This window comes from Elaeis guineensis, chromosome 7, assembly GCF_000442705.2.
Source record: "Elaeis guineensis isolate ETL-2024a chromosome 7, EG11, whole genome shotgun sequence".
NCBI lineage: Eukaryota > Viridiplantae > Streptophyta > Magnoliopsida > Arecales > Arecaceae > Elaeis > Elaeis guineensis.
Genome location: NC_025999.2, coordinates 68566963 through 68577628, shown reverse-complemented (window position 1 = coordinate 68577628; position 10666 = coordinate 68566963). Strand labels below are relative to the sequence as shown.

General features: G+C 38.6%; 1 pseudogene; it reads right to left on the bottom strand.

The window, feature by feature from the left end:
* Window positions 1-7640: 7640 nt before the first annotated feature.
* LOC105034673 (uncharacterized) lies at window positions 7641-8859 on the bottom strand (annotated as a pseudogene).
* Window positions 8860-10666: the final 1807 nt, after the last annotated feature.

The window sequence follows — 10666 nt, the reverse complement described above, 5'->3', positions numbered from 1 at the left end:
TATATTTATAGTTCTCCCATCACCAATCATCCATCTAAATTTGAATGCCAACATAGGCATGTGTAAGCATAGCACCATCCAAATGAATGAATCCTTATGATAAGGGTATCTAAAGATTGCTAATCTCTCTCTCCATACTACACTCTCATCAACATGCTCCAAAAATTTTGGGGCTCCAATAAGAACTTCACTGCATTTCTCATCATCCATACATCCTGTCTCGCTAACAATGAGTGGATAGAAGACCACCATGTTGAACACGTTGACAAACTACATCTCATGAATAAAGATGGATTCTTCTTGACGGGTCATAGCTACTTGTTAAATACTTGATCAGTTGAAGGTACTCAATCTTGGGTATAAGTGGAGAGTTTGAATTGGATTTGGATCTAATAAATATAGCTTGAATTTAGATATAAATATTATAAAATATGACCTGAACCTGACCCATCGGAAATCTCAAGCATGCATTTTAGATTATCGGCTTTTCCCATGTGTTAGATTCTAGTAAATATATAATTTGACAGGTGAAACATATAGGACTAATTATGCAAAAAAATCTAAATTGTTTGGGAGTTTTCAGTTTTATCTTAAACTTTAATTTAGTACAATTAGATTATCCAACTTTTGAATTTATTCAATTCAGATCTTAACTATATATAAATTTTGTCTGACTGTTGTGATGGAACTATTATGTGATGTCACCTTCTGCATCATCTATTTTTGCCACATAAGCAAGTCATATGACATAACATGACAATTCTATCACATCAGCCAGATGAAATTCATAGTCTGGATCCAAATTAAACAAATTTGAAAGTTGGGTGATCTGATTGTACTAAAATAAAGTTTATATGGAAATTAAAAATCTCCAAATGATTCAAGATTTTTTTGCATAATCAGTCAAAATATATATGCCCCACTTGTTGATAAATCTCACCGTCCATTAACTACTACCTCCTCTCTCTACCAAAAAAAAAAGTGCTCCTTCCTCTTGAACACTGGTGGCTTATTGCTCAGCTCTTCCCATATTACATTAACTACCTCCATGTTCTCTAATATAACATCATGGTCGTCATCCATGCCATTCTGACATGGAAATCTGAAATATTGTCTAGCTATGTATATCTATCATTCAACTTTTGAGTATTCATTCAGTCAATAACTAGGCGCGTGCTTAGTTGCGATAGGTGTGATTTAGGTGAGCATTGCTCAATTTCATGATCATGACTAGAAATCCGAAAAAATCACTTTAATATATAGCTTCAGGCAATATTTTCTCTAAAGTTGAGGACAATCATGCATAGAAAATGCTACAACTTAAGTATTAATTAGAACGGCCTTCTTCCTACTGTCTTTTAGGATCCCTAACACAGATAAGATAAATTACAAGTGGCAGAGAGACCACACGGGAACATGATGACACTACCATGTCTGACCAAGACGAGGAAATTAGGAACAAGTTCTAACCATGCGGAGGGCAGACGTCTAATTTGTCCTCCGCTTCGTCCGTCACAATTTAATTCCCCACCTACTCTACGTTGAAAATTTAGGCCAAACCATTTGATCGAATCTTGTTGTGGTTTCTTCTTCCCATTACGCGAGCAACCACTCTTAAGAAATGACTTTTGAGTCTATCTTTAAACCAGGATTTTTCAACTCCTCTGACTTCCATGCCTAATGGATGGTCAAGCCAAGACATTCTCTTTCACGCGTAGACGATGGAGGGTCCAATACGTCGTTGTAATGGTGCGTTTGTGCTTCTCTTAACCCCTTTGACACACACCCACCCCCCCACCCCCCTCTCACAAAGAGAGAGAGGAGAGGAGAGAGAGAGATTGTTGATTTTCTCCCTATTTGATCGTATACATGGATTCTCGATAAGGACTGGATCCAGCTGGTCCCATTTTATTTATTCCTATTTGACCTAAGAAACCAAACTTTCCGTCTATCAGGCATCTGATTGAGACAATATGAACATGTGTGCCATGAAAATGTCTACCTTGCATGGATTCTGACCGTTGTTAGCAGGGATGAGTACAGCGTTTCTGAAACAATTTATTCGGGGACAGGAACTTGTATTCGAAAACGATATTAAGATTTAAAATTTGATATGTAGCACTAAACAAATATTAAGAATGCAAAATTACTAAGGTGTTTGTTCATTTGAAAGCAAACAGAGAAGAGGCCAGAAGAAAGTAAGAATAAGAACAATAATTGTAAGCATCATGAGTATTTGTAATAAATCGCGTCATATAATTGAATTATTTTTTTTATTAGTTTAACAACCTAGTTGATTCCACGAGTCAAAGGGTACTGTGATTCGGAGTATTACTGTCAACTACGATTGTAGCATGCTTGGGATGCAGTGGCAGTAATATATTTGAGGACATGTTGATGAAAACTTGTTGTCCCTTGTTGCCTTCTTTTTCCTTTTTTTCCCTTTTTTTTTTTTTTTTTGAGATAAAATGGGAGGGTTACCATCCAGCAGTTTATTTCAAAGCAGGTTTCTTGCATCAAAGCAGGAATGAGATCAATGGTTTACAGAAACAATGAGACATCGTTTCATGAAACCAATAGATAACCAAAAAGACTGTTGTCCGTTTTGTCACAGCCCATTTGTGATGTGCCAGCCAGATAAAACTGACAAAATCCAGCCCAGCATTATCCGGCCCACGACAGATGTAGGGTGCCAAGCTAAACTCCATAAATGAAAGATATAAGACATAAATACATGTACTGCCATGGTTTCATTCAGTCACGTAATTTACCCAAAAGCCTAAGAAAAAGATAACGATGAAGAAGAAGTAACATTAGAATCAAAGAAGAAGAATGAGAACAAAAATCTATATCAAAGAAGTAGAAGCGGCAGCATGCAGCAGCACTGCAGCAGTGATGTATTGAATAAAAGAAAGATATTTGTTGATATATAGGCCTCTAAATTATTTTTTCAAGAAACAAATCAGAAATATGGGCCAAAAAATGTGGCCCTAAACAGGGTGGAATGGAGGACAAGTATTCATGTACCCAACCCAAGCAGTTTGAGATCAAGATTTAGTCAAGTCGAGTTTAAACATCCCCAAAATACCGTCTATTTTTGAGGTGGTCATGATAAGTGCCGGACAAATCCAAGATGTTGTGGCAGTGATAACCATGGTGATGCAATGGTAGAAGCCATGGTGGAAGTTTGGTGGAGGCCATGGTGGTGATGGCAGTGCAGTGAAGGTGGTGGGGTGGCAGCGGCAGCAGTGATGGTTGAGAAGAGTTTGAGAGAGAGAAAGAGAAAGAAGTAAAGAAAGAGACAGAAACAGAAAAGGAACCAGCAAAAACATAGCCTATCTAGTCTTCGAACCAATAAAATGCCTAGCGAAAAACAAAGAGCTAACTCTGTATCATATAATAGCCCAATTAAAAGAGAAGAAAGCTGACATTTCTATGTAGGATCCACTAGCTGCCTATGAGGTTTATAGAAAAAATTTGGAAAATGCTTTGTATACACTAAACCTGGACACTGCTGGACCTGAAGATAATACACAAATTTTCAATTTGACTATGACCTCCCAACAAATTACATTCACCAATGATGACCTACCTCCTAAGGGGAATAAGCATCTACTTCCTTTGAACATCATCGGCTAATGTGGTCCATTTTGAGTCCTCATGTTGCCTATTGATAATGGGTCAATTCTAAATATTTTCCTTCTCAAAACTGCTACAAAATTTGGTTTGAACTCGACTAATTTGAGAAAAAGAGCACCCGAAAAAAAAATTTCAAACAATGTGTTGATGTACTTAAGAATGATACACACGATGGAGTTGAAAGGACTGCGGATATAATTGATAATTGTTCATACTCTGACATCTCCAAGGGTCAAAGGTTGCTGGAGGATCAAATCAAGATCATGCCAAATGAGTTGAGGAGAATGAAGGTCTAACTTAGAGATGATTGCGGCTCCATTTTTGTTACCCACCGTGACTGGACCTCCATCAACAACAGTGATGGTCCTCCCAAAACGCCTTCACCCACTGCCTCAAATCATAAAAGATACCAAGCAAAAAGAAGGATTGTGTTATTGCTGCAAACAGATATTATGGAGCAAGCAATCACGTAGATGGACAAGCAACCGAATGGGCCCTAAAGTATCGGATTGGCTTTAGCACCGAAGAGACTGCTGTCATCTCCGATTGGGAACTCTGCCACCATTACTGCTACCATGTTCTGATCATTATACCACCACCATAGCCCTTGGTGTTTATACCACCAAGCACACGAGCACCTCTCTGGTGACTGATGAGCACACACTGAGCAGCACATTCATGTTATCTTGTCCGGCAAGGACTTCAAGGGTCAACTCAGTCCTAGGCTCATCATTGTTTCGTTGGAACCTCTACATCTGCGGTATTTGCCTAATACATCATGATGACTCGTCCCATTATGACAAGATGCCTATCAAAAAAGCTTCCTTGATTCAGGAGTCGATCAGAGAGGAATATTTTTTAACACCCAATATTTTTTTTTCTTTTTTTTTTCTCTTTTCACAGATAAAATATTTTGAGAAACTAGATCTACAAAATCATGAAAGCCATTTTGCTGCTTCAACATCATGCGTCATGCATCATGTAGCTCTATACCCGAATCTCACGATAAGTTCATAACAAAAGGCCCCTCTCAACAACTCTCTTGTTTTTACTGAAATAGGGGCCAGCAGAAAGCTAGTCCGTTCTTTTTTTTTTTTTTTTTTTTGGATAACTGCTGCCCCCTTCTTTATTAGAGGATTAAAAGTAATTATGGAGAGAAATAGTTACAGGTGGAAAGACAGGAAGGATAACAATCATTATCAAAACAAAAATAAGATAAAAAATCATGAATATTTTATCATATTAATATTTTTTTAAAATTCTTTTATTAAATTAATATAAATTAAATTTATTTATTAAAATAATATAAAAACTAAAAACATCGTCTGCAATGATATTTTTTTGCTGGAAAACATCATTCAAATATCATTTTTTGGACCAATCAATCACTCACCGTAGCTCACGTGGAACTCAAAAAAAAAAAAAATTTAAAAGCATCATTCAGAACGGCGCCATTTCTAATTATGTTTTTCTGAATGATATTTTTAAAAGCATAATTTCAAATAGAGCTTCTTAGCACATTCATGACTACTTTTTGGTGTTAGACAGCGATTGTATTTGGTGGTGCTGGAACAATGCCGACTGGATTGCTATTTGTTAGGACTGTATCTAAAATTATTCGAGCAGTACTAGTACTTTAGTTTACTTGTGAGACTAGTATCTGGATTGTAAGTACTATCTCAATTGGTTTGTCCCAATGGTCATGATGATGGTAATAATGATGATGATATCAGTGGTGCCTTGGATGACTGCGGTGGTGGTGTCGGCTGAAATTTTGAACCTAAACTTAGATCATTTTTATGGGTAGATAGTCTTGCAAGACTAGTCGAGTCGACTTGAAGTTAGTCCGAGTCGACTCCTAAAGTCCTGACAACTGCTTTAGCTTAAATTCACAACACAATATTTGAATTAACTCACAGCTAGTGCACATATCTGTTTAAAATTTTTAAACCTAATTCATCCTCCTCTTTTTCGGTTGTTTAGCTGGACAACATTTTTTTTGTTGGAGCATGTCCCCTCGATTGGTAACTTAACGTAATATATTTCTCTCATATATTAGAGAAGTGGAGCTAACTTATTTAAGCTTGTTTCTTGCTATTTCAAAAGATTAATTAAATTATTCGACATATTATTATTATTTATATTTTAATTTATATTGCTCTTTTAGCATAGCATCTCCTCCCCCAACCTTCCAAGACACATCTGAAGATCTGTATCCATGTCCACAAACTATAGAATCCTAATACTTGAAATTAAACAAGCAAAATATCTAAACTAATCTCTGATAGAAATAATAATTAATAATATAAGATAGAATAAAAAATTATCAAATCTATAAAAAGAATCTCATGGTACTACAAATCCAAAAAAATACTATCTCATAAGGGTGTCATGGTGCCCATAGTCGCTTGGACCTTCTTAGAAAGGTCCTCAACGATCGCTCCTGCTCCTATATCATCTGTGATAGCCCTTCTTCTATATCAGTGGATGTCTCATGATCATATATATGAGGAATAACAGGTACTGTTGGAGCATCTGCGACCTGAGTGACCCTCTCATGATGCTCTGGATCAAATAGGCCCAATAATGGAGCAGTGTCCATCTGCTCAGTGAAAGATAGCATTGATGATGATGGATGATTCCGACTGCATGTATCATACTGCATCTCAGAAATATGTGAGGAGTCCAACTGACACATCTCTGAAAAATATAGTGATGCCACCGAAACGTATGGTAATACTATAGGTGACCTAGTATGATAAATAGAGATGTAGTCAGTTTGCCTAATATCCTAATATGTATGTCTAATAGTATCATTTAATTGGCCCAATATGATCAATCGCTCCGATTCATCATTAGCAGCGATGGCATGTTGTGTGAAAATGTTATCTCATGTAAATGCTTTATCTGCATAAATCATACAATATAGTTAATGATTAGAAGTAAAATGAAAACTTAATAAATTGAAATTCAATATGACATTGACATGAGGCATAATTTTCGTAGCCTTATCAAAATATGCATAGTAGAACTCATACCCTCATATCCTGAAACTGCATACCGAGGCTGCCCAATGATTTATACTGTAATGCTAAGAACCAAACCATATAATCCTCGATATATGGATGGCCTCCCAATATGTTATCACCATGAACTCTGTGATCTTGCCGTGCATTCCAAATGGTGATATGCTCTGCATGCTTGATACGTCAGTCAACATGAGCTCTCTCTCATTGATCAACATAATGAAGTCGCTGGCTGATATCAAACTACTCTGGGATGCTCTAAATCCAGTCAAACTGCCGTAGCACATGATTTAAAATGTGCCACTCCATTATATCAAAATAAATAAACGACACCCGAGCAGCCCGTATATCATGTCTATCCATATATATTTGTGGTAATATAAACAATATCTCCTCTATGTATGATTCCTATAAAAATTGATAGAGTTAAAAATAAAATTAGATTAGTCAGTTCATATTTCAGTAGATTATGAATACTATAAAATAATATTTATATATAAATTAAAATTATGATAAAAATATACAAATAGTCTCTCAACTTTTTCAAATTATGCTCCGATATTCTTCTACTAAAAACGTTATAGTTGATATCTCTTGATTCGTAATACGTGGGCTACGAAGTTCTTTCGTCAATTCTCACCGTTAATTTACTGACGTGGCTTTATTTTGATCTTTAAAATTATTTAAAAATAATATTTTAATATATTTTAATACTTTTTTAGCAAATGCTACGTGGGGTTTTTTTTTTTTTTTTCCTTTCTTTCTTTCTTCCTCGATTCACCTCTGCCTCCCTCTGCTCCTCTTCGCCGGCCCTCCCATCCGCCTGCAATCACTGCCCTTCCGCCCCTCCTGCGGTCAACCCCCACGCCCCCCTGGCCACTTGCAGCTCCTCCGTCATTGGCCCACGCACCACCCCCCCTCCCCGACAGTGGTCAAGGAAGATAAGCCGCACCGCGACCTTCCCTAATATCTTAAACTCACTGAGGTACGTCTTCCACATGAGCCGGTTGCTCTGTGGGTTCGCAATCCTCATTTTCCCTGTCATTGGGTCGAGCTTCTTCACCTGCACTACCTGTGCATAGAGGGGATCCAACCCCTCTAGTTGTTGGTGTTAAAGAAGGTGGCGAGCTTGTAGTAGTTGATAGCAACCGAGTGGAAGAGTGGGACATCGAGGGCGAAGTTCTTGATGAGGCTGTGGAAGCCCCAGAGTTGGCAGTAGAGGTTGACCATCCAATGGTGCTTGGTCTCGATGTTGCACAACGCCTTGGACTTGAAGCGGTCGGCAATGATGCTGGCGTAGTGCTGGACGGCACTACCACAGATGTCGGTGACGGTTTCCCAAAGGACCTCCTCGGCGTACTTGAAGGGGGCACCACCGTAGGAGAGGACGACGCGGTGGAAGACAGAGGTGCCATTGGGGAGGTTGGCGGCGAGCCTGACGAGGGCGTTGGAGGTGGCGGTGGCATCAGCCGTCGGATGAGAGCTGGAAGAAGAGGGCATCGCGGATGCAGGTGTCGGCATCAGTGCGGGCCTCCTCAAAATGGGCATCGAGGCGGGGGCCGATGAGTTCGTGCGAGAGAGAGGGGGAAGGCCGACTTGGTGGAGGAAGGAGCAAAACTTGGGGTGCTCAGCAGAAGAGAGGGAGACGGCACTGCAGGACTCGTAAAACCAGTCCGAGAGGAGGGAAAGGGCGGAGTCGACCTGGGCCTTGGTGAGAGCAGGGCCGGGGGAGGTTTTGGGGCTCTTGAGCTTCTTCCCACGGTCCTCCAGCATCACCAAAGCCCCCAGGTCCTCCTTACCGCCAAAGAGCACCAGGTGGGGGTGGAGGTGATGTGAAGGCGGGGTGGTGGAGGATGGACAGACGACATCACCACCGACGGAGGCGGCGGTGGGGGAGGAGGAGAAGTGGGAGGGGCCGATGAGGGTGAGGGAGGAAGCATGGTGGTGGTGGTAGGAAAAGTGGGACAGTGGATTTGTGTCAGAGGAGTACTTGCGGCTGTCGTGGTGGGGTTGCGCAGTGGAGGAGCAGGGGTTGATGGAGGAGATGGGCTTGGGGGGGCGGGAATGGGAGGGCGGGAGTGGAGGAGGAAGGGGAGGTGAAATTAGGGCAGGTGCCGTGCTTGAGGTGCTCGGAGACGGTGCGGGAAGGGTTGGAGGTGGAGAAGGTGACGTCACAGAGGGAGCAGCGAAGTTGATAGATGATTTTTTAAATTTTTTTAATATATTTGATTGCAAACATGGCAGAGAGAGCAGCAGAGTTTTTTTTAATATTTTAATATTATTTTTAAATAATTTTAGAGATTAAAATAAAATTATGTCAGCAAATTAATGGTGACAATTGAAGGAATGGCTTCATAGGCCACGTATTACGAGTCAAGAGATATCAAATATAATATTTTTAGTTGAAGAGCATCAGAGCACAAATTGAAAAAGTTGAAAGATTATTTGCATATTTTTTTCTTAAAATTATCTATCTACATATATCAACTAATATATCCAACTAGCATCTATAAATCCGTACCATTTTCATCGACACATGGTGAATGTTGAATGTAACGCTTCATCTGTTTGACAGTGTATTCATATTTATAGAACTTCATCAGATTAAAAGCAGTACTAAGTTTCAAATAATGAAACCAATATTTTTATACCTATATCCTCAAGGTGCATCAAGCCTGAATGGAATATTGGGATCTTACTGCTTTGATAACATCTCAAGCAATTATCTTTGAATGGGTTAATAGTCGACATCCTCTCCCATATCTAAGTCTGTCAATTTTAAAAAAATCATATATAATATGCCCAATTAGAGTTACAATAGAATATAGAAAATTTAAATTCGTATATCACATATCTATAGTAATACAAGATAACCATCAATCTTTGACTGATCATGATAAGAACCCTAGCATATAGCTCTATACGGACAAGTTAGTACTGCACTGTCCCAATTGAGTCTACGAGCAAAATCTAAATTCTCCAACAATAGTAAAAACATCAATTTTATCTTGTTAGATGAAGTATCAGGCAAAAGAACATCTCCTAGCAACCACAATACTTAGCCCCTGATATACTGTTGCATCATCTTTCTGGTGCATCATTTTCAATGTGCAAATGTTGATAGTGATCATCTAAATACTCTATCCTCAGTCATGAATAATCAAAGAACTGGGTCTCAGACTCAAACCCTAGTAACCGAAAGCATGTAGCCTGCCACTCTGAATGCCAAGCATGGGATCAGCTCTTGTAACTACATCACCATCAGCTGGTAGTCCGATGAGGACACTAATATCCTATAATGTGATAGTCGCCTCATCGAATGGAAGGTGAAATGTATGTGTCTCTGGGCATCATCTCTCAAGCAAGACAGTAATAAGATCAATATCTAACTATATTCAGTCAATCTGATACGTACCATAAAACTCTAGGTATCGTAAATAATCTACAACTCTACCTGAGATGTTCTCTATCCTCCATAAGTCACCATCAGCTCGTCGTAATCGAAGGTGTCTGAGCTCCTGCAATAAGATGGAATAATTAGATAATATATATGACTTTAACAAGATTTTTTTTATAAAAATATAAATAATAAAAGTAGGAATGGAATGCTTATATTGTCATCTAATATGGCCTGTGACCGATGGATCTCCTGCAATGAAAGAATACTGTGGTCTTGAGGGTCTAGATGCCATAGATCGTAAGCCATAACACACTAATGAATCTAAAACAATAACATACATCTCAAGTTTATTAGAGCATGCAAAATATGATACTAATTCATTACATGAAAATATAGTTTCCAATGCATGAAAAAGATAATGTCACTAATATATTACTAATAAATGCTTGATAGCACAACACATAAGATCAGCATTGTCACATCATACAACTTAAATAAAGCACCAGCTCCATAATTAATGGCACGAAATATATAGAACAATACATAACTCTGCACATACATAGAACAAGGATTCATCTTTAGACATATACTATACAACAGT